The sequence below is a fragment of the Mus pahari genome, chromosome 3, assembly GCF_900095145.1.
Source record: "Mus pahari chromosome 3, PAHARI_EIJ_v1.1, whole genome shotgun sequence".
Taxonomy (NCBI): Eukaryota; Metazoa; Chordata; class Mammalia; order Rodentia; family Muridae; genus Mus; species Mus pahari.
Window position 1 is genome coordinate 3,162,498 of NC_034592.1, and position 22,127 is coordinate 3,184,624.

At 40.2% G+C, this 22,127-nt stretch overlaps 3 pseudogenes; 2 read left to right on the forward strand and 1 right to left on the reverse strand.

Moving 5' to 3' along the window:
- Positions 1-12,430, forward strand: part of LOC110319613 — a 20,888-nt pseudogene extending 8,458 nt beyond the window's left edge.
- A 240-nt stretch (positions 12,431-12,670) lies between these two features.
- On the forward strand, positions 12,671-17,062 carry LOC110319614 (annotated as a pseudogene).
- A 3,756-nt stretch (positions 17,063-20,818) lies between these two features.
- LOC110319616 lies at positions 20,819-22,046 on the reverse strand (annotated as a pseudogene).
- Between the last annotated feature and the right edge of the window lie 81 nt (positions 22,047-22,127).

Genomic DNA, 22,127 nt, shown 5'->3' on the forward strand with positions numbered 1-22,127 from the left:
AGTGGGAGTGGGTGGGTAGGGGAACAGAGGTGGGGGGAGGGCTATGGGAAACTTTCGGGATAGCATTTGAAATGTAAATAAAGAAAATTAAAAAAAAAAAAAAAGAAATGCTTAGATAAAGCAATGAGAACGGGGCAGCAGAGAAAAAGGCAACTGCCTGAAACACTCTCAACACAGGAGACTGAGTATGCATTGAGCTCCTAAAGGCCATGTCACAGTGTGTTGCTTGCACACTGTGAGGTGGTACATGAACTACCTGTGGCACCTGGAGATTTGGGGATTCCAAGTGTTTTAAATGAGTTACTTTTAAATAAATCTATCTTATAAAGTGAAAAAAAAAAAAAAAGAAGTGAATGGGCAACATAAGACAAAGGGCCTGGCAAGACCTAAGCCCTGAGTGTTAGCTTTTGATCTGATCTGTAGGAAAAGTACAGCTCAAGAGATACAGGTTAAAAATAGAGACAGGGTTTTGATTCACCTGCTGTTAGGGAACATAGGCTGAGAAATCATTCAGCAAAAATATCAGAACCTCAGAATACTGTAGTGATAAGACAAGGGCTAAGAGCTGAAACAAAAACCAGACCCATGACATTTAAAAGGATGTACTTATGCATGGAGCTATTGTCCTTATTCACCAATCAATCTGTTTGCTACAGCAATCTCTGGATGACACAAAAAGATTGCTTAAAACTGGCAAAGATAACGGAGACATTTCTGATTTTCTTTAAGATCTATTTTATTTTATTTTATTTTATTTTATTTTATTTTATTTTATTTTATTTTATTTTATTTTATTTTATATGTGAGTATTTTGCCTGTCTGTCTGCATGTGTAGCATGTCCCTGGAGATCAGAAGAAGGAATAGGATTCCATGGAACTGGAGTTAGAATGATTTGCAAGTTATCACATAGGTGCTGGGAACTGAGCCCAGGTTCTCGCTAAGAATAACAAATACTTTTTAGCTTCTGAGGCATCTCTTCAGTTCTGAGAAGATATTTCTAAGAACTGAGGACAGTCCAGTCCCCCATTCCTGTTAAGATTTAGTGAATATGCACCATTTTCTCTTGTATTTTCAAGCATTCTCATTACACCATTGCTGTGAGCCTTCTGTTTATACCTAGGTGTCTTTACATGGAAGACCAGAGAAAATTCTAGGTATTATATCCCAGTTTTCTGATTTCCTGTGGTCAATCTTTATAGTAAAATGAGTAGAATTTGGTAGGTTTTGTTCTGTGCATTTTATATAGCATCGATTCTTTTGAAGTTCTTATTTAGTTTTTATTCTTTTCAAATATTTCTTCCTCATTGATTAAGTTATTTACCTTACATCCCAATCAATTGGAGCTTCCCCTCCTCCAACTCCTCCCAGTTCTTTCCTGTCCCCCCTCCTTCCTCTCCTCCTCTACCCCTCCTTCACTTCTCTTCGAAAAAGGAGAGACCTCTCATGGATGTCAACCAGCCTTGGCATATCAACTTGCAGTAAGATTAGGCACATCAATCAAGGCAGCCCAGTTAGAGGAAAGGGATCCAAAGGCAGGCATTGAAGTCAGAAACATCCCTTTTCCTGCTTTAGGAGCCCCATAGGAAGACCTTCCTGCATGATGGTTATACATGTGCAGAGGGCCAAGGTCTGTCCCACTCATGCTTTCAGACTGGTAGTTCAGTCTCTGTGAGCTCCTAGGAGCCTACATTAGCTGATTCTGTAGGTTTCCTTAATATCTCTTTATCCTTCAACCCTTTCCTCACCTCCTTTTTCACAGGATTCCTGAAGCTACACTTAATGTTTGGTTGTGGGTCTCTGCATCAGTTTTCATCAGTTGCTGGGTGAAATCTCTCTGATGACATTTATGTGGTCTGCAAGTATATCATAATATCATTAATAGTGTCTGCTGGGCTCCTTCTCATGGCATAAGTCTCAAGATGGGCCACTCATTGGTTGGCCCTTATCTCAAATTCTGCTCCATCTTATACCCCTGCACACTGCAGGGCAAAATGTGGATGTAAGATTTTTGTGGCTGGGTTGATGTTCCAATTCCTCCGTTGGAAATATTGCCTAATTATATGAGATGGTTGGTTCGGGCTCCATATCCCCTGTTGTTAGGAGTCTTAGCTAGGGCCACTTCCAGAGATTCTTAGGAGTTTCCATATTTCTAATAAAAGAATTATACAATGCAAGAACCCAGTGATCTCCAAAGTGATAATTAAACATCTAAGGGTAAATTTCTTTTGAAATGAGTAGAAGGCCACATTCTTGATGTCTCTAAATTAGCACCCATGCCTGTTAAATAATTGAATGTGTCTTATGTAATACTCTTGAAGTCTGTGGCCCTTGGTGTCTTCATTTGGGATGATAATAACTTTTGCTAAATGAAAATTAAAGGAAGTTATCATTTTGGAATGTATTTCAGGCCAGGATAAAACTAAAGTGGGGTAAATGATATAAAAGTTCCTCATTAAGCTGAAACTAAACGTGTTATTTGACCTTCTAAGAAATTAGTGTACTGGGACAGTAGCCAACTTACCTTTTGACCGGATAGGGAATTCCTCCTGTCTCCATCCTTTCACACAGAAAGACAATGCGGAGCACCTCAATGCTGACCACTCAGATGCTTTTCTGTTGCTCTGGCTTCCTGTCCTGGGCACATGAAGGAAATAACTTTGTTTTGTTTTGTTTTGTTTTGTTCAGGTTATTGGAATATTTATTTATTCTGTTTTATGAATGTAGAGCCTGATTATAGACTTTAAAAATAAATCCAATCAGATTACTAAACTCAGTCCCAATTTGATTCTTTGACATTTGTGTTACTTTAAATGCCAGACCTCATACTAGTACAAAATATATCCCAGTAAAAGCCATGCTGAGTTTTTATTCATATTTGCACACATAGGATTCTGCAAGTAGCAAGTACTCATTTTAGAAGGAATATGTAGGGTAAATTTTTTTCCTGTATCATTGGCTACAGTTGTAGGGCCTTAAATAGATACCATTATCTTTCCACAATAATAGCTCCTTTGTTTAGTGGACATATTTCATAACCTTTCCTATTTGATTTATTTTTCTCCTCAAATTTTCAACACTTCATTATTTTACTGCTACCAAGAGATTTGAAAAAAAAAATGGGAAAAGAATCTCATGTTGAGACTTTTCATTTGATGCATAGGTAAATTTAATAGGTAAACCAATTAAAGGTAAAAGGAGAGTTGCCATGTTTTTCAAATTATTCATTCAACGCGAACCAGGGATGGTAAAGTTTAGAAATCAACAGAGATCATTGAAAGGGGTAATATATCAGTAAAATAGGAAAATACAATAGAACCACTTTGCAAACTCCCCTCTAGTGATTGTTGTAATTGGAGATTCAGAATTGAAAATGTAATAAAAATGTTCAGCACCAGGCAGTGTGCCAGCCTTCAGAACGAATCTATCCAGGCACTTCACAGCATTAGCTCTTTCGGGTGTTCTAGTTCCTTGCTATTTGCTCATGAGCTCGTTATTTTCTTTATACAGTAGTGCTGACTAAAATTTGATCTGACCATCTCATACTGCAAATTCCATTAAATGCACAGCCACTGGCAATATTGCTCCATGCATCTTGAGCAAGTTGACAATAAAACTTCATTTGAGTAATGCAACAGCTTCACAATTTCAGTGACAAAGCATGATAATCATTGGAGCATGAAGATGATGTGCCTACCGGTGCAGAATGTTAGTGTCCTGCATATCCAAAGTGTAAATCCTTAGTTAAAACAGTCTTCCAAGTGAAGAGCATCCCCTCTGTTATAATTCTGCGAATTCAGTCCCAGGCACTCTCTTTTAGGTATTTCTGTTCCAAGAAGATTAGGAGATGGTATGGTGAGTGTGAAAATATCATGCCTTCCCATTTTGTGCTTTTGTGTGTGTGTGTGTGTGTGTGTGTGTGTGTGTGTGTATCCTTTTACTTCCTGTTAATTTTCTGAAAAGAGAGAGAAACCGCATGGAATTGGGTGGGTGAGAAGAATCTGGAGAAGCTAGTGGAGGGGTGTCTTGGTTAGAGTTTGTATTCCTGCACAAAACACCATGACCAAGAAGCAAGTTGGGGAGAAAAGACTTTATTCAGCTTACACTACCACATTGCTGTTCATCACTGAAGGAAGTTAGGATAGGAACTCACACAGGGCAGGATCTTAGAGACAGGAGCTGATGCAGAGGCCATGGAGTGGCTTGCTTCCCCTGGCTTGCTCAGCTTGCTTTCTTATAGAACTCAGGACTATCAGCCCAGGGATGGCACCACTCACAACAGGCTGGGCCCTTTTCCCTTGATCACTAATTGAGAAAATGCCTCATAGCTGGAGGCATTTCCTCAAGAGAGGCTCATTTCTCTGTAATAACTTCAGCTTGTGTCAGGTTGACACAACAAAATCAGCCAGTATAAGGGGAAAACATGACCAGTATATACTGCATGAAAAAAAGTGTTTTGTGAAAGTGAAGTCAGTGCTCCTGGCTTAGCATCCTACCTCACTCTTGTCCTAAAAAACAAACAAACAGACAGACAAACAAACAAACACCTTGATAGTAACCACAGTAAACTCAAATTTCTTAGCATGTTCAAAATGTCTCATTTTATGTTATTTAAGGTAAATTGGGAGTGAAGCTAGAACTCCAGAAGGCATGGCATCCCCAGTTGCTGTATGAGAGCATACCATATATTGTTCTTCACAGTGCAGTCGGTATTCCTCACAAAAGGTGGTATGGACAAGAAAATGCTATAGTGTATTGACTCTTATTGGACCACACCCTGAAGATCTCCAGTTTCTGTTCAATAAGTTTCACGATAATGAATTTACTTTTGTTAGCTGCTCAGAACTGAATATATACATACAAATATAATATTATACACAGAAATTAAGCTAGATAAGTTCCTAATGCACATTGGTTATTACTATAATAAGTTACCCATTGATTTTAGTTTGACCAGAAAGTACAGAAGCAGCAGTACAAAGCAATACATCCCATATAAAGAAGATAAAAATCTCATGGGCACTGACCATCAATGCACATTTTGATATTGAGCAGAGTCACCGAGATAACATGGAATCTTTAGGATATGTCTTGATGGATTTTAATAGCACCAGTCTGCCAGGCAAGGGCCAAAGGCTGCAACAAAGAATCAAAAATATAAAGAGGTCAGTGACACTATCCATTTCTGTTGATGTTCTTTGTAAGGAGTTTCTTGTAGAGTTTGCCATGCACTTAAATTAATTTCATGGACTGTGATTTGAGGAAACTCTGGATTCCATACATCTGAGGTACCTATTCTGCATCCATTTTAGGACTTTGAATCAGCAACAGTTGGTTGGACAATGTAAAAGCAGAAACTAGCACAGCAGGCAACCCCTTCCAGTGTCAATAGGTCCAACTCCCTGTGGGCGAACTGCAAACCCCATAGTAGCATGGACCATGTCTAAGGATGAACTAAGGAAGACAAGTAGTAGGGTAGATGATTGGAGCAACGTTTGTTTCTCCCCAAATCTAGTAATTTTAATTCACATGTGTACTAACTAGTGACTGTGGACAACCATTTACTTAGTGTAAAGAACTTAATTTCTGTATAAACTGTCTCTGGGCAGCATTACTGATGTTGATTCTGAGCTGTAGCCACTGTGATGGTGAATATTAACCGAGGTAGTGAATCAGGATGTCTATGGTATTTTTAGTCCCAAGTGGAGAAGTTAACTAAATAGCACTGGTGGAGAAATTGTGTATATGCCTTTGTTTTTGCTAAAATCGTTTATTTTGAACCATACTGCGTTGAGATCTCATTTTAGAAATATAGCATTAAAAAGTCATAAGCCACAGCTGTGACACTTTTTAGTGTTCACAATTGTGTGCGCTTAGGAATTTTCCACTTCTGGGGCTTATGAGTTGTTCACTAAAATCATTCTTCAAGTGGCTGGCTTCTTGGTTGCAGCCAGCTGCTTTGGTAGCAACCAAAGGTTCCAGTGTTAGAGCATTTGCAAGACTCTGCCCACTTACCTGTGCCAGAAGTAACAGCATCTAAAGTGAAGATTTGAGGAAAAAACCATGGTGACTGTTGGATTTTACTTAGGACTCCATATGAGCACTGTAATGTCCTTGGTATTACAAAACAAAAGTATATTTGTCACAGGGTTTTAGTTACCATCTTACAACTGAACATGTATGTATGTTGCCTAGATAAATGTAATCACTATAAACAAATAAAAGAAAGAAAAGAAAATTTTAAAAAAGAAGAAAATTTCAGTTAAAAAAAAAGTAAAGAAAAAGAAGAGATGGTATGGTTAATGCCTGTAATCCAGGCACCCCAAATGCTGAGGAAGGGGCATCATTGTAAGTTCAAAGCCAGCTTGGTAACTAAGTTGAAGGCCAGCCTGGTCTACCAGTGAGAACCTGTCTTAAACTTACCAAATAAACAAACAATGATGCATACGGTTTCTCATGTGTCTACTTGTCTGTTTCTGTCTTGATAGTTTCTTTGTATTACTGGATAATATACCACTGTGTGATGTTTGCCTATTGCTTATTGAAGGAAATTATTTACAATGACTGAAAATTATGAATGAAGTCGCTACAAATATTCATATGTAGGGTTTTGTATGAATTACATTTTCAATGTGTTGGGCTAAATATGTACAAGAGTGACTGATAGATAATTTCAATGAGGTCGCATATAATTTTCCCTTCACAAACTGCTTCTGTTGTCTTAGCTCAGCCATCACTATCCTAAGACGACTTGGGCTTTCCCTGTGCCTTATTTTCTGGAGGAAAACTTACAGTGTTATATATTTTATTATTAGGTTTACAATTTCTTTTGGGTTTGTGCTTTCAAGACTCATAAAACAAAACTGTATCCAGATATATTTTGTGCATTTCATTGTACCCTTTGTTGGAAACACCACCCTTTGGCTCTGGATTTGCTTTAGTTACTTTGTGGAAGCTCAGTTGTCCATAATTGTCAGGAATATTATGGGCTGTTTAGGCTGCTTTTTCCTTCTCGGTTGATCTATTTGCCTTTTCCTGTCTGTTCCCTGCTATCTTGATTGCTGTAGCCTCAAACTTCTTAGATGCCTAGTTGGGCCAGGTCTCTATTTCTCTATTTCAGTAATGCATTACTATTTAAGCTCTTCCTACATGAATTGCTGCTTTTAAAGTTCCTGTTTGATAACACCCATAATTAGGCCAATCTGTGCTTTCATATCTCAGTAGCCTTGACATGATTGGTTGATAAACAGCATATAAGAAATGCAAGTGTAAGGGCCCCTCGTTCCAACTTCTCTGCTGATTGGACTGGTAGTTTTATGTCTGCTGTTGGCTAAGCAGCAAATATTTCCTCTGCTAAGGATGGAACACAGAGCTTTGTATACGTGGGTGAGGATTTTACTTCTGAGCCTCACTTCAGTCCTTGTCCCTCTGTCTCCCTGGGAAAGGAGCCTGAAGACTCAGGTACTCAGTGCTTTCTGCTGGGATCCATGTCCCACAGGAGGCTGGTTGATGTGGTTAGGAGTGAGGCAAGCAGAACACCTTGTGGTCTTGGGAGTAGGTCTGGGTCTTTCAGAGAGCCCGAATATCTGAGTAGCAAGCCTCTCAAGTGCTTCTCAGCTTTTCTTTACTGTGCCCCTCCCCAGCCTTGAGTAGGCTAAATAGACTTTAAGTGTTTGCCACAATTGGCTGGCCTAGCTGACCTAGCCCACCTAGGTGGAGTCTTCTCCCTTGCCACACCTGCAGTCTCTTACAGGAGCAGACTGCCTGCTGAGCTTGCTTTGCAACATAATCCAGCTGAAACAAAGGATGGGTCTGTGGGCTTTCCCTATATAAATATTAAACTTTGAGCATTGGTCAGAAACCTTTGTCTTGGCTCCATCCTTCTCTCCCTGCCCATCCATCCATTTTCATTTCCATCCTCCCTTTCAGGTATACCCAGTTCAGGCAAAACTGCTGGACAGCTACACTTCACCCCAGCAGAGCTGATGACCTTGATCTCTTTCCCTTGCTATAGACAGGGCTGGGAATAGTTAGACTCTAGGGCTGGGACTGTTTAAGGATTCTGGGGCTGAGATGGTTTAGATTCTCTGGCAAAGCCTTATTGTCTAGAACCTGATAAACCATCTCTTGCTGAAGACAGGCCTTCCTTAATGGAGGTGCTGGGCGGAGGGGGTGGGGGCTGTAGGTATCAATCAGAACGCTGCCCTTCTCCTTCTAGAACTGTGTGAAGATTTTCCTCCACTCTTCACATTGAGACATGTACATCTCCCAGGTAACACACACAAAAGTGCCTCTATTCCACTGGACAAATACCATGTTATATGTATCTTTCCAGCTTGTCCTAGAGTGTCCATGTTTGTGTTTTTAGCTTTCCTGTCAGCCCCTGGCCTCAGATAACTCTGATCCTAGAATTCTCTGCACCCTGTACTTGCCTGTCCTACTTTTTAGAACAGCTTCAACTGAGGGTTTTTAAATCTATTGTATCTAGAGTCAATATTCCCAACCTATATTTGATGAATTTAGTCAGTGTTTTTCAAGATTCCTTATGTTATTGACTGACTAGTGTAAGCATTCTTTGTCAAAATAATGCATATAATCTATTAGTTATATTTACATCTGTTCTAAATAGAAGAAAACATAATTTCAGGATCCATAGAAGAATATATGGTTTTAATAAATTGATTTGTATGGGGAGCGATGAAGAATATACCGGATCTGTCTAATATAATTACTAACTGCATACACTTTTAGAAACCTCTACACTGAAAACTTTATTGTATCCATAACCTTTGGTCTTATTAACACTTCCTTCCCTGTGGGGTTGTTTGCAATACAAACTTACTGTCCCTTATTCCACTCACCTCACACCCATCCCACCTCATGGCTACTGACCCTCAAAATATCTAACACTCAGCACTGGGGTCAGGTGAATAAATTCCCCCTTGCACATACTACATTTTAAACCAGGCCCCTAGGAGAAGCTAAGGAAAAATGCCTATGGACCTTTAATAATGGCCCATCCTTGCAATGTTCTCTTTCCTTTCCTGTTGGCTAAGCTGTCATTATCAGACTTCCCTTTGGTCCAATGTCTCTGGAATTTACAAGTTATACACTGTTTTCTTTCATGATATCTAATTTCATTTCTTCCGTATCCCATCTGGCTCACTGTGCAGAAAACACTCAAGATTGGATTAGGACAAATTCCTAACAATGCAAGATCTCAACTTCCTCACTCATTTATCCATCACACTTCCATGAAATTGCCTGTGATACTCACTCTGCTTTTCACTATTGTTTCCCAGTTATAGAATATCTGCTGCCATGCTTGGAACTGAATATACAGCAATGTATCACATGGATGTGGGGCATTGGGCTATACACAGATAGTCTGGTCTCCAGTCGAGCTGCGGCCTGAACCACAGAGTGGTGATAATTTACCTACATCACAGGGTAGGTGTTCCCTCATGTCTCCTGGGCTCAAAGCTCCTGTAGAAGTTACCACCCCCACAGCCCCCACAGGAGAAACATGGTTAGTAGTCACTCAGACAATGTCCCAAGCTTCTGACCTTCAGGCTAGACTCCTCCCAGTTACCTAGCAAGTGTAAAGATAACAGCCCAACATAAGAGGGGCTGCTTGGCCCCACCTCACTCTCTCCTTTCACTCTCCTCTTCCTCTTTCCTCTCACTCCCTTCCTCTCTCTTCCTCTTCCCCTCTCTTTCTTACTTTCTAGCCTTTCTTCTCCCTCTCCTTTTCTCCTTTCTCTCTTCTTTGCCATGGCCGGTCTCTCTCTTTCTCTTTTCTACCTTCTGTCCTTTCTCCCTGCCTTTCTACAATAAAGCTCTTAAACCATAGACTGTCTCTGTTCATCAAGGCCTGCTGTGCTTGGACGATTGGATAGGCTTTGCTCTAATGAGCCCTTTCTAATCTCCTGATGGAAGGCCTTCCTGTGCTCCAGTCAAGGCCCAGACTAAGGACTCTGGCCTTCGTGGGAACATCTCTCTCTCTGCCCTCTCTCCTGTAATTCCAGGGCCAAGGGTGTCACCCTGGGGCCCCTGGTATTGGGGGCTGCCCTTTGTCCACCCCCCATCGAGTGAGGTCAGTGGCTTAGCTGCCCACCCAGACCCCAGTGGAAAGTGTCTGGAAACCCTCCAACATCCACCTGCCCAGAGCATAGGAGGAATTCTGGCCAGATGTGGGCTCCACCCTCCCCCCTCTTTCCCCTTATACTCTTTAGTTCCCAACACATGGACATTGTGTCTCTCTTCTCAGAATATGCCTTTTCTTCTGCTCTAGCTTTGATTGTAATTCAGTGCTCCACTGAAGAAGGAGAAATTGGAATTTAGAGATTTTTCACTAAATTCTTCAGAGCCTCCTCCCTTCTCTCTTTTGCTTTCCAGTAAAAATAATATAGGCTTAAAGGAAAACAAAACCAGCCTATGTAATATTAACTTCTTTTTCTTTTTATTGGTTATTTTATTTATTTACATTTCAAATGTTATCCCTCTTCCTAGTTCTCCTCTACAAGCCCCCTGTTCCCTCTTCCTTCCCCCTGCCTCTATGAGGGTGCTTTCCCATCCAATTACCAACTCCTACCTCAGTGGCCTAGTGTTCTCCTATCCTGGGTCATCAAGCTTCCAGAGGACCAAGGGGTTCCCCTCACAGTGATGCCAGATAAAGATAATCCTCTGCTACATATGCAGCTGGAGGCATGGGTACCCCTGTGTACTCTTTGGTTGGTGCTTTAGTCCCTGGGAGCTGGTGGGGGGGGGAGCACATCTGGTTTGTTGCTATTGTTGTTCTTCCTATGAAGTTGCAAACACCTTCAGCAACTACAGTCCTTGCCCTAACTTCCCCCTGGAGTCCCCACACTCAGTCCAACGTTTGTCTGTGTGTATCCACATCTGTATTGGTCAGGCTTCTTAGGGATCAGCTATACTAGGCTCCTGTCAGTAATCATTTCCTGGCATCAGCAATAGTATCTGGGTTTGGTGTCAGCATATGGGATGGATCCCTAGGTGGGGCAGTCTCTGGATGGCCTTTCCTTTAGTCTCTGCTCCACCCTTTGTCCATGCATTTCCTTTTGACAGGAGGAATTCTGCATTAATATTTTTGAGATGGGTGGGTGACCCCATCCAGGGGCTGTGCCTATCCTATTGAATATGTTCTCTATAGGTTGGGTACTTTGACTAATGTCCTTCCTGTTGGGTCCTGGGAACCTCCTGGGTCCCTGGCATCTGGGACTTTCTAGTGGCTACTGCCAGTCCTCCCTTCACTGTTGCACACCTACTTTCAAATTCCTGACCCTCTGAACTTCTCCCCCATCTCCTCCCACATCTGAACTGGCCCCCCTTCCCTGTCCTCCTCCCCTCTCCCTCCCCCTCCCCTCTCCCTCTGCTTCCCAGAGATTACTCTCTTCTTCCTACTGATGCTGCTAGGACTGCAGCATCCACACTTTGGTGTGATCTTTTTTCTTGGGTTTCACATGGTCTGTGAGTTGTATCATGGGTATTCTGAGCTTCTTTTTCTATAATACCCACTCATCAGTGAGTACATACCAACACATGTGTGCTTGCAAGTCTGCATGTGATGTCATGTTTGGACGAAGGTCAGAGGACAATGTTTAAGAATGGGTTAGTTGGGAGATGGGGCCACCCAGCCATCTCAAAAATTTTAACCCTAAATTGTTCCTGTCTAAAAGAAATGCAGGAACACGAAATAGAGCAGAATCTGAAGGAAAGGCCATCCAGAGACCGCTCCACCTTGGCATCCATCCCATCTGCAGACACCAAATCCTGATTTTATATATATATATATATATATATATATATATATATATATATATATATTTCTTAATTCCCTGAACTTACACTTCATGTAATCACTGATGTCCATTGCTTCTCTTGCCATTCCCATGAGGCTAAAGGCATGGCCTTTATGTTTCCAGGGCTAGCTCCAGGAGGCAATATAGTATGTACTTGCTGAATGAATGAATCATGAAAGCACTGATATGGGATGTCTGTTTTATAGACTCAAATTTTCTTAACTGGAAAGAAAATAATTGGCAACAAATTTTAAAAATACAACTGAAGTAGAATTTGCACAACATATTTAATATGTTAAAGATAACTCAATAGCATTTATATTTTTGTGTCAGTTTTAAAGTACTACCTCTGTCTAGTTCAACTTTGTTCATTGCCCTAAAGAGACCCAAATCTCATTATGTATGCATTTTCTGCTTGCTTCTCTGGTACTCATTGATATGATTTGTGTCTTTACCCTTCTTAGGTGTTTGTTCTCTGTTCTTCAGGATAGCTCAAATAATAGGAGTTGTGAAATGTGTGATCCCTGAAGTTGACTGTCGCACCCACCTCGCCAGCAAGGAAGACGCAACACAGGAACTCTTCCTTAAGCAGTTTATTCGGGAAACTTGAATAATCTTCTGACCTTTCTGACTGACTGATTCTTCTCTCCTCTGACTGACTGATTCTTCTTTCCTCTGACTGACTGATTCTTCTCTCCTCTGACTGACTGAATCTTCTCTCCTCTGACTGACTGATTCTTCTCTCCTCTGACTGACTGATTCTTCTCACCTCGGAGAACGCCCGTCCCACACTTAAGTACTCTCAACCACACCAATCCCAGGGAGCCACGTGGGCAAAGCGGATAGGTACATGCACACGGAAGCAAGCCAGATCGTAAGCCTTAGTTGTTTACTCCAGAGAGCGCTCACCCTCAGGATGGTGGAAGGCGGAAGTCAGCGCCATCTTTAAGGAGTGGCACACGCAGCTCTCCACAGTTGACCACCTCTCTGATTTGGAATAATGTCTTCAAGGTTCATCCATGTCACACTAATCAGTACTAAGTTCCTTTGAAAGGCTGAATAATATTCTATTGCCATTTTCTTTTCTTTTATTAGATATTTTCTTTATTCACATTTCAAATGCTATCCCAAAAGTTCCCTATACCCTCCCCTGCCCCTGCTCCCCTACCCACCCACTCTTACTTCTTGGCCCTGGCATTCCCCTGTACTGGGGCTTATAAAGTTTGCAAGACCAAGGGGCCTCTCTTCCCAATGATGGCCGAATAGGCCATCTTCTGCTACATATGCAGCTAGAGACACGAGCATCTACTCTATAGTGCCTTCGTCTTTATCTACATCATGCATATCTGTTTTTTTCATTCTGTATCACTTATTTTCTTAGTTTATTTGGAGTAATAGTATATCTCTTTACAGAGAATTTAGAAGAACCATCTAGCTTGAAAAACTAAAGATCCTGTCTAGTGGAAAAATTTGAAAAATTATGAAACTGTATATTCAGTTTCATAATGTATGTTGGTACTGAAAGAAATATAAGAATTCATATTAAATTTATTTAAGCTTCAAATATTCATCTTAAATTGGTTTGGTGAATGCCACAATACTGTAATAACTTGGGAAGATATACACAAATCTAGTTTAATATATGTGTTTGTGAATAGAATTGAACTAGAACACAGCTACATTCATTCATTTCTATGTTGCCTGTAGTTTTTTCCACATTACAACAGAATTGAGTAGCTTTGACAGAGACTGACTGATAGCCTACAATGCCTACCTCACTGTCCATAGAAAAAGCAGAACAAACCCTGTTCAGAATTACTAAAATTTATATGAAATTCCTTTTTAGCCAGGATCTCTTTGGCTTGAATCTCTTCAAGGGAAAAACTGAATGCAAATTATTTGTCTCTTATTCTCCTGGTGGGAGGTATTGATTAATAATAGTAAAAATAAGAACATAGAATTTTGGACTGATGAAACCATCTATAATATGATGGCTGCTTTGGGAATAATTCTAAAGCATGGGAACCCAGTAGAATTACAGATTGGTCACCATAAATTTTGAAAAGATTTTTAAAAAATTATGTGCCCTAAATATGTCTTGATAAAGTTAAGAATCCTTTCATTTTATGAGGAGAGCGAAACTAAATGTTTCTTTGAATAAACACATATTAGAGTTTGGTTATGGAGCAATAACATTGAGTTATCATTTCAGTTACCATTGCCTCCCATATCACCTTCTGCTCCCATCAGTTTTGGAGGGAACAGTTCTCAAATCAAACTCTCAGACCTTTGGAACCATTTTGTCCAATTAGTTTTCAACACACTGTCTAAACATCACCTATGCAGACATCAGAGGCAAAGAGCCCACATCTCTTTTTTTACTTGGATAAAATTGCTTTTCTACTCAATATTATTTTCAGGATTCTGTTGTTTCCTAAGAAAATGGATTTCAGTTGAACATGGATGACATAATATATTTGAAGAAACTTGTTTGTGTCTATAAGGTTAAGATAGTATAGCAATTGAATTTCTTATTCTGAGTTGAGTCTATAAATTAATTCATACTCTTAAAGCCAAAAGCCAATAACAATATTTCTTTCAGATCATAGTGATAAAGCATTTTCATTGTTTTCCTTTAGTATGTACATGTGAACTGTATGCACATGTGTATGTGCAAGTACATGTGTCTGTGTTCACTTGTGGAAACTACAGGAAATTGTCAGGTTTATTGCTCTATAACTTCTCTGACTTATTCCTTCCAGATGCATCTTAGTGAACCTGGGGCTAGGCTGGTGTTTGGCAAGACCAAGTAATCTTCCTGTCTGGGATTGTAGACAAGAATGTACTGTGCTAGGATTATAGCCCCACACTGCCATGCCTGAAAATTTTTGGATGTGGCTGCTTGGGACTGAACTTAGGTCCTTTATGTTTTTGCATCAAGTACTCTTTATTATTGAAAATTAATTACTACCTCATACAATATCATGATTATAGTGGTTCCCTCTCTATACTCCCCCAGTTCTTCCCCACTTCTCCTCCCATCCAGATCCACTCCCTTTCTGTCTCTCATTAGAAAAGAACAAACTTCTAAGAGGTAACAATCAAACATGACAGAATAAAATATAGTGAGATGAAGCAAAAGCTATCACAGTGAAGCTGGTTATAGCACTACAACAGAAGAAAAAAAAATCTCCAGAACAGGCAAAATTATCGGAGATTCACTTGTCCTCATAGTCAGAACTTCCATAACAATACTAAGCTAATAATAGCTATAATATATATGTGGACATGACACACACCCATATCAGCCCTGTGCTTGCTGCCCCAATCTCTGTTAACTCATATGTGCCTTGCTTAGTTGATTCAGATGGCATTGTTCTCCTGGTATCCTCCAATTCCTTTGAGTCTTTCTGCCTCTTCTTCCAAGGGATTTCCTGAATTCTGAGGGAAGTGATCAGATGGAAACCTCCAATTTGGACCCCACTCTCCCCCCATAATAGTTGGCTATAGTTCTCTGTATTTGTTCCCATCTCAGCAAGTACTCCTATGCTTGAAGCCATACACCCAGTCCACAATGTTGTTTTCAAACAGCCTAATGATTCAGTTATATTGTTTGGTTTTCGTGGTTCCAGTATTAGAAGATAACACAATCTAATCTTTATTTTTGTTAAGTGACAGAATTGCAGGCAAATTTCACTTTCCTGGAGATGATTATACAATCTTTGATTTTTTACATGATTCTCTCATCTGATTGTCCCTTTTTTCAATGTCTGTTTGTCCCTGTAGGGGTTTGAATGAGAACTATTTCCCAAAGGTCCATATATTTGGGTCCCCTGTTAATAACACACATTTAGGAAGGTCATGGAATCTTGAGGAAGTGGAACCTTGCTGACAAAAGTATGTCACTGGGGGTGGGCTTTCGAGTTAACAGTCTCTCCTCACATGCCCTCTGATTCCTCTCTTTTCTCTGTGTTGCTGGAGATGTGTTTGCTCAGCATCCCACCAAGACTACTGCAGCTGTGGCTCCCTCACTAGTGTGGTCTCTGTTCCAAATGAAGTCTTTATTTCAGAAGTTGCTTCAGTCATGAAGTTTTATCACAGGAACAAAGCATAACCAAATTGTTTCTTTATTAAAAACTGGAAAATGGGGAAAAATATTACTACTTAAAAACTATTTTAAGGCTGGAGCCACTGTCGCCGAGCCCAGGCCACTCTGCTTCTGCTCACCCGTCGCCCCCATCGTGCACTAGTGGTCTCAAAAGATTCGAAGTCCAAGATGGCAACCCTGTGCTGATTGTGAATCTTCTTAAGGAAAAACAGATCCCCCAGAACAAGATTACAGTTGTTGGGGTTGGTGCTGTTGGCATGGCTTGTGCCATCAGTATCTTAACAAAGGACTTGGCAGATGAGCTTGACCTTGTTGACGTCATGGAAGACAAACTAAAGGGCGAGATGATGGATCTCCATCATGGCAGCCTCTTCCTTAAAACACCAAAAATTGTCTCTAGCAAAGACTATTGTGTAACTGAAAACTCCAAGCTGGTCATCATCTCAGCAGGGGCCCGTCAGCAAGAGGGAGAGAGCAGCGGACTCAATGTGGTTCAGTGAAATGTGAACATCTTCAAGTTCACACTGCAAGTTGCTTATTGTCTCAAATCCAGTGGATATCTTGACCTACGTGGCTTGAAAAATCACTGGCTTTCCCCAAAAGCTGAATTACTGGAAGTGGTTGCAATCTGGATTCAGCTTGGTTCCATTACCTGATGGGAGAAAGGCTGGGGTTCACCCACTGAGCTGTCATGGCTGGGTCCTGGGAGAACATGGCGACTCCAGTGTACCTGTGTGGAGTCTCAGGAATTTTGCCGGCGTCTTCCTGAAGTCTCTGAACCCAGAACTGGGCAGTGATGCAGACAAGGAGCAGTGGAAGGGGGTTCACAAGCAGGTGGTGGACAGTGCCTATGAGGTGATCAAGCTGAGAGGTTACACATCCTGGCCCACTGGCCTCTCTGTGGCAGACTTGGCTTAGAGCATAATGAAGAACCTTAGACGGGTGCATCCCATTTCCACCATGATTAAGGGGCTCTATAGAATCAGTGGTGGTGTCTTCCTCAGTGTCCCATGTATCCTGGGACAAAATGGAATCTTGAATGTTATGAAGGTGACACTGACTCCTGAGGAAGAGATCCGCCTGAAGAAGAGTGCAGATGCCCTTTGGGGAATCCAGAAGGAGCTGCAGTTCTAAAGTCTTCCCAGTGTCCTAGCACTTTACCATCCAGGCTGCAGCAGGGTTTCTAGGGAGACCACACCCTTCTCATCTGAGCTGTGGTCAGTACAATGGTGTTGAGGTGGTGTGGGGAAACATCTCAGTTCCCACAGCTCTGCCCTGCTGCCAAGTGGTACTTGTGTAGTGGTAACATGGTTAGTGTGACAGTTCCACCGTCGCTAAGACACACTGCCAACTTTGCAGGCTTCAATTATCCTGTGAGCCTGTTGCATTGCTGCCCTGTGCACTCTCACCAAACATGCCTAGGCAAGTGAGTTCCCAGTTAGTTATAACCTGGCTCCAGTGTGTAAGTTCATTATGCATATCTTGTGCACAAATGTTCTACAGGATATTTTACGTATTATATGTGTCTGTAGTATACATTGCAATATTATGTGAAATGTAAGATCTGCATATGGATGATGGAACCAACCACTCAAGTGTCATGCCAATGAAAACACCAAATAAACCTTGAACAGTGGGGGGAAAAAAACCTATTTTAAGAAAAACAGATTGGAAGGTTATTATACTTATACTATCAGCATTGTGAAAGTCTGCAAGAGTTTATAGAAAGATATTTTACATGTTTTACGAGGCTGATAGGATATGTTGAGGATGAATTTACTAAAGGTATATATTAGTTTCCCTGATAAACAATCCAAATAGGATGGGCCACATTTAAAAATTTATAGGACAGTGTGATCTTACACTCAAAAATTAAAATGTATTTTCTCTAAAAATTAATATTAATGGATTTAGAAATGATGCATTGATAATGAATTTATATTATTTTGCATGCACAGGCAATTTCTGTTTCTTTGGATTGAAGCTGAATTCCTATGGCTGCCTGAATTCCCCAGCTTAAATCACTTATTTGCTGTTATGCAGGTGTGTTTTTCTCAGTGCATAAGCGTCTGTATCAGTTGTAAGCAGTCACCAAAGCTGCCTTAGTCAATACTTAATGTTTTTCATGCAGGGAATATAAGTTTTTCTGATTAATTTCTGTATTTCATTTTGGTAATTAATGATTTCATGATCAACAGCATTAGGATTCATGGAAACATACATTTTAAATGTTGGTTCACAAAGTAATATTTCAGTTGCAATCAATAGAATCTAATCAGGAAATCCTAAAAAATGGGGACATTCATGGGAAGGATAATGGATGTAAGAGAGTTTACAGGTCAGTGAAAAGTTTTGACAATTGGGTGTGGCAAGGGATGGAGACTGTATAGCTAGTAGAATCAACTGTTCATCAGATGAAGTAGAACCAGGGAACTGCTTTACCGCAGCTGGAATCTGGCCCAGTTTTCTACTGTATTTTAGAGTTGTGTGATAGAATCTCAATCACTACTCAGATTCATATTTTCACCTGCAGTTTACAGGAAAGAGTGTGTCAACGGTTAAAAAATTCTTTCCTGACTGTATCAAAACAGCAAAAGTTAATTTTACAATAAAAATTCAGTTGCTTTTTTGAAGGAATATGCAATGACTGTGAATGGAAAAAAATCAATATATTTCTGCTTTTGAATCTGTATTTTTAAAAGAGTGCAGTTTTATGCTTTTTTACAATTTAACACATTTAAACTTTGGTATTTTGATTAGATTTTACAATTTAGTTAATGTTATCGATTTTAGGATTATATATTTGATACTTTAATACTTACATTTTTGGGGATATTTAGAATTCTCTGATTATAGTTGCTGAAAGAATGAATTTGAAGGCTTATATTAATTACTTTTAACTAATATTTAAAATGAAATATTTCTAGGACTATACTAACACAAATTATACATATATGTACATATATATATATATATATATATATATATATATATATATATTTAATTTCTAGATTTCCATCTAAGAAGCTACAACTATATTAATGATAGAAACTATAAAAATTTCCAACCAAACTTCAGTTACCATTTTGAAATTCCCCCCAAAGTATGATGCTTACTCTCAGATGTTGTAATAGTATGCCAATTTCCTAGTAGTGTTTAGTACCATTACTGTTGTTCGGGTTTGAACTGCTCTTTCTTTCCACATACTTGCTTATAACATGGCTGATTCTATATTGTTAGCACTTCTAACTGCTTGCTAAGAGTTCAATTTCAGAACTTGCTGAGTTCCATTTAAGTTGTCACACAGGGCAAGTGCAATCTTCTTGCTTTCTGGGGGCAGATGGGTGCACTTAGATTTTTGATTAGTGATACTAGAACCCCCTCCAGTTTGGTAGAGATGCAGCTTCGATGTAGCCCTCCATTTCTTTCTTTTTTGTTTTCCTTACAAACTTTGCCCACTAGTTTCTCATTGATTTCAGTTGCAGCTGCCAGCTGGACTTGTTAAGTAGTTGTGCAAAATCATGATCTTCAACTTTTAGTACTCATTTATCACTGTCTGCTTCTGTTTCACTCTTGTGTGGAGAACCCAAAACCAAGAAAGTGACAGCAAGAGTTTAATAAGCTTCTTAGAACATTGGTTTTCAACCTGTGAGTTATGACCCCTTTGGGGGTCAAATGGCCCTTTCATGAAAAGGTCTTCTAAGAACATCAAACACCACAGATATTTATATTATGATTAATAATAGTAGTAAAATCACAGTTATGAAGTAGCAGTGAAAATACTTTATCTGAAGCTGCACATGCGCATGCTTCCTGTGTCTGAAGCTGCACATGCGCACGCTTCCTGTGTAGATGGCCGATGGATAGAAATCAGTTCAACCTAACAGTTTTAGGTCCAGTAACCTAATGGGCAGTTTCAAGCGATTACTGTATAAGACCACTTAAAAGAATTTCAAGTTCTTGATTTCAGAGTAATATTAAAAAAAAAAAAATAACTGCAGTACTAAAGGAACGATCAGCACACCCGATCGGCTCAGAATTCTATCCGACTTTTCGGAAGGCTGACTAGAATAATACCACATCCCTAAAACAAAGCAAGTAACTTAAAAAAGCTAAACAACCCACATATATTGTAACATACATTGATTATAAAGTTTAAAAAGCNCACAAGTAGATTTCCTCACCTAATTTAAGATTCTGGAAACATAGCAGAATTCCTAAAAAACATTAAAGGATACTTCATATTAACCTGCTTTTAAGAGACCAGCCTTGGAGGTTTTAAATCCTGCACCAATCCTGTCCTGCTTCCGGCTGTGTCTCCGTGTTCTTGTTTTCTCGTTTAGAGTTCTAGGTACATCATGCAGGACTGTGCTTCTGGTAAACTAACCTCATACCTGCCCACAGAAGACCACCTCCAACACTAGCAACCAGCCTCTGCTGCTTTCTGTCCAGCTCACCGTACATATAGCTTATTCTTCAAAGTCAAGTCTTATAAAATACTGAATAATTAAATAGATAAAGAGTTATGACAGACACCATGAAGATTGTTAGCCACGGGTAATTTTTAAAACTTGATTCTAAATAGACTTAATCAGAAGGGCACTTGGAAGAGTTGGCTCAAATGTTGCTTTTAAAAAAGCATGTTGAAATCATAGGCTCTCCTAAAATTTCCGAAGACCTAACACTTAGGCCCTTAGGGCACAGCATTGACAGAGTCGTCTCCATAGTTTTGAAAAAAGTAACACTTCGTGGCTGTCCCTCGCAAATGGTTCCCTAACATACATATAAAGTGAAGGCTAAGGTAAAACCAATAGGAAGAGTTAACCAAGGTCTCCAGCACGCAGATTTGCTGCCTGTGTTCCTCCTTCCAGAGGAAACACNGCTCTGCCGTAAGCACTTCATAAACAACTGGGCTTTTGCAGAGTCAGTCGGCACTTGATACCCCAAATCTCCAGGTTCTTCTTGCTGTCCATAGTTGGCCTTGCAACGGAGGTGAAATAGGCGCAGTTAATCTGCAGGCGGGGGAGAGCTTCTCTCAGTAGCTGAAGGGTACCGTCTGGCACGATTCCAAAAACTTGTAGTGTTTTTAGTGTGGGAATTTCTCCAAGTTCAAGTAGGGTATCAGGTATTATATCATAGCACCGGCTGAGTGAGAGGTGTTGGAGGTAGTTGAGTTGAAAAAATTCTGGAAAGCAGTCATTCTTTAGCATGATACTGTCACTTAAGTCGAGGCGGATGAGGTTGGGGCATCGTTTAATTATGGTACAAAGATCTGTTTTCTGGAGGTTCTTTCGGTAGCCACTGAGGTTCAGCTGGGTGATGGTGCCTGGTAAATGTGCCACAGCCGCTTGCACATGCTTTTCAGTGAAGTCAAAGCACCAGGAGAGATTTAGCTCATCCAGTCTGGAGCAGCTGCTTAGCAGAGTCGCCACGGCAGACTCAGAGAATCCAGAACACCCACAAAGGTTTAGTCGCACCAAGTTTTCATTCTGTGCAAGAGTGTTGACAATGGGATCTGAGAGCTGCAGGCCTTCCAGGCTTAGATTCTGCAGCTTGTAGCACTCGGACAGAATCTTGTGGAGGTTTGACACATTTATCACTGAGTTCGACAGGTCCATGTGCTGTACCCGGAAGCGTGCGCATGTACAGCTTCAGAGCAGGTGTGGCAGCGTGCACTTAAGTGTTTTAAGAATCACCGGGCATTAAATCTTTTGACAACAGATGGTTTTTTAGCACTTGATACACAGAAGCAAAAGGATCAAATTGTGTTTCTTAGAAAATGAAAAGGAAAAAAGGAATTAAGGCAGTTACCTCTGTNGAGTATTTCAGTGCTACAATCCATTTCTANTAACTTCTTCATCAAAAACTTTTAGTTAACAACATGAAGTACCTTCATCTGCTCAGACCTAAAGAACATTTTAAGTGTCACACAAGAATGGTCATGTTTCAATCCCCTAGTAGTTAAGAGTGCTAACTACTACTTGAAACTATTGTTTACACATTAGTGATGGGCTGATGGCGGACTCTGGCCTCCAGATACCCTCAGACATACAGTGCCTGTTCTTCCTTACGCAAGTCCAGCTGTGAGCTCTTTTGCCAGCATGTCGCGGTAATACATGTCGCAGTGATCTGTATTTTTGTATGTGATTTCTACTTTTATAGACTGATTTTAAAATAAAGTACATTTTTATAAGAACAA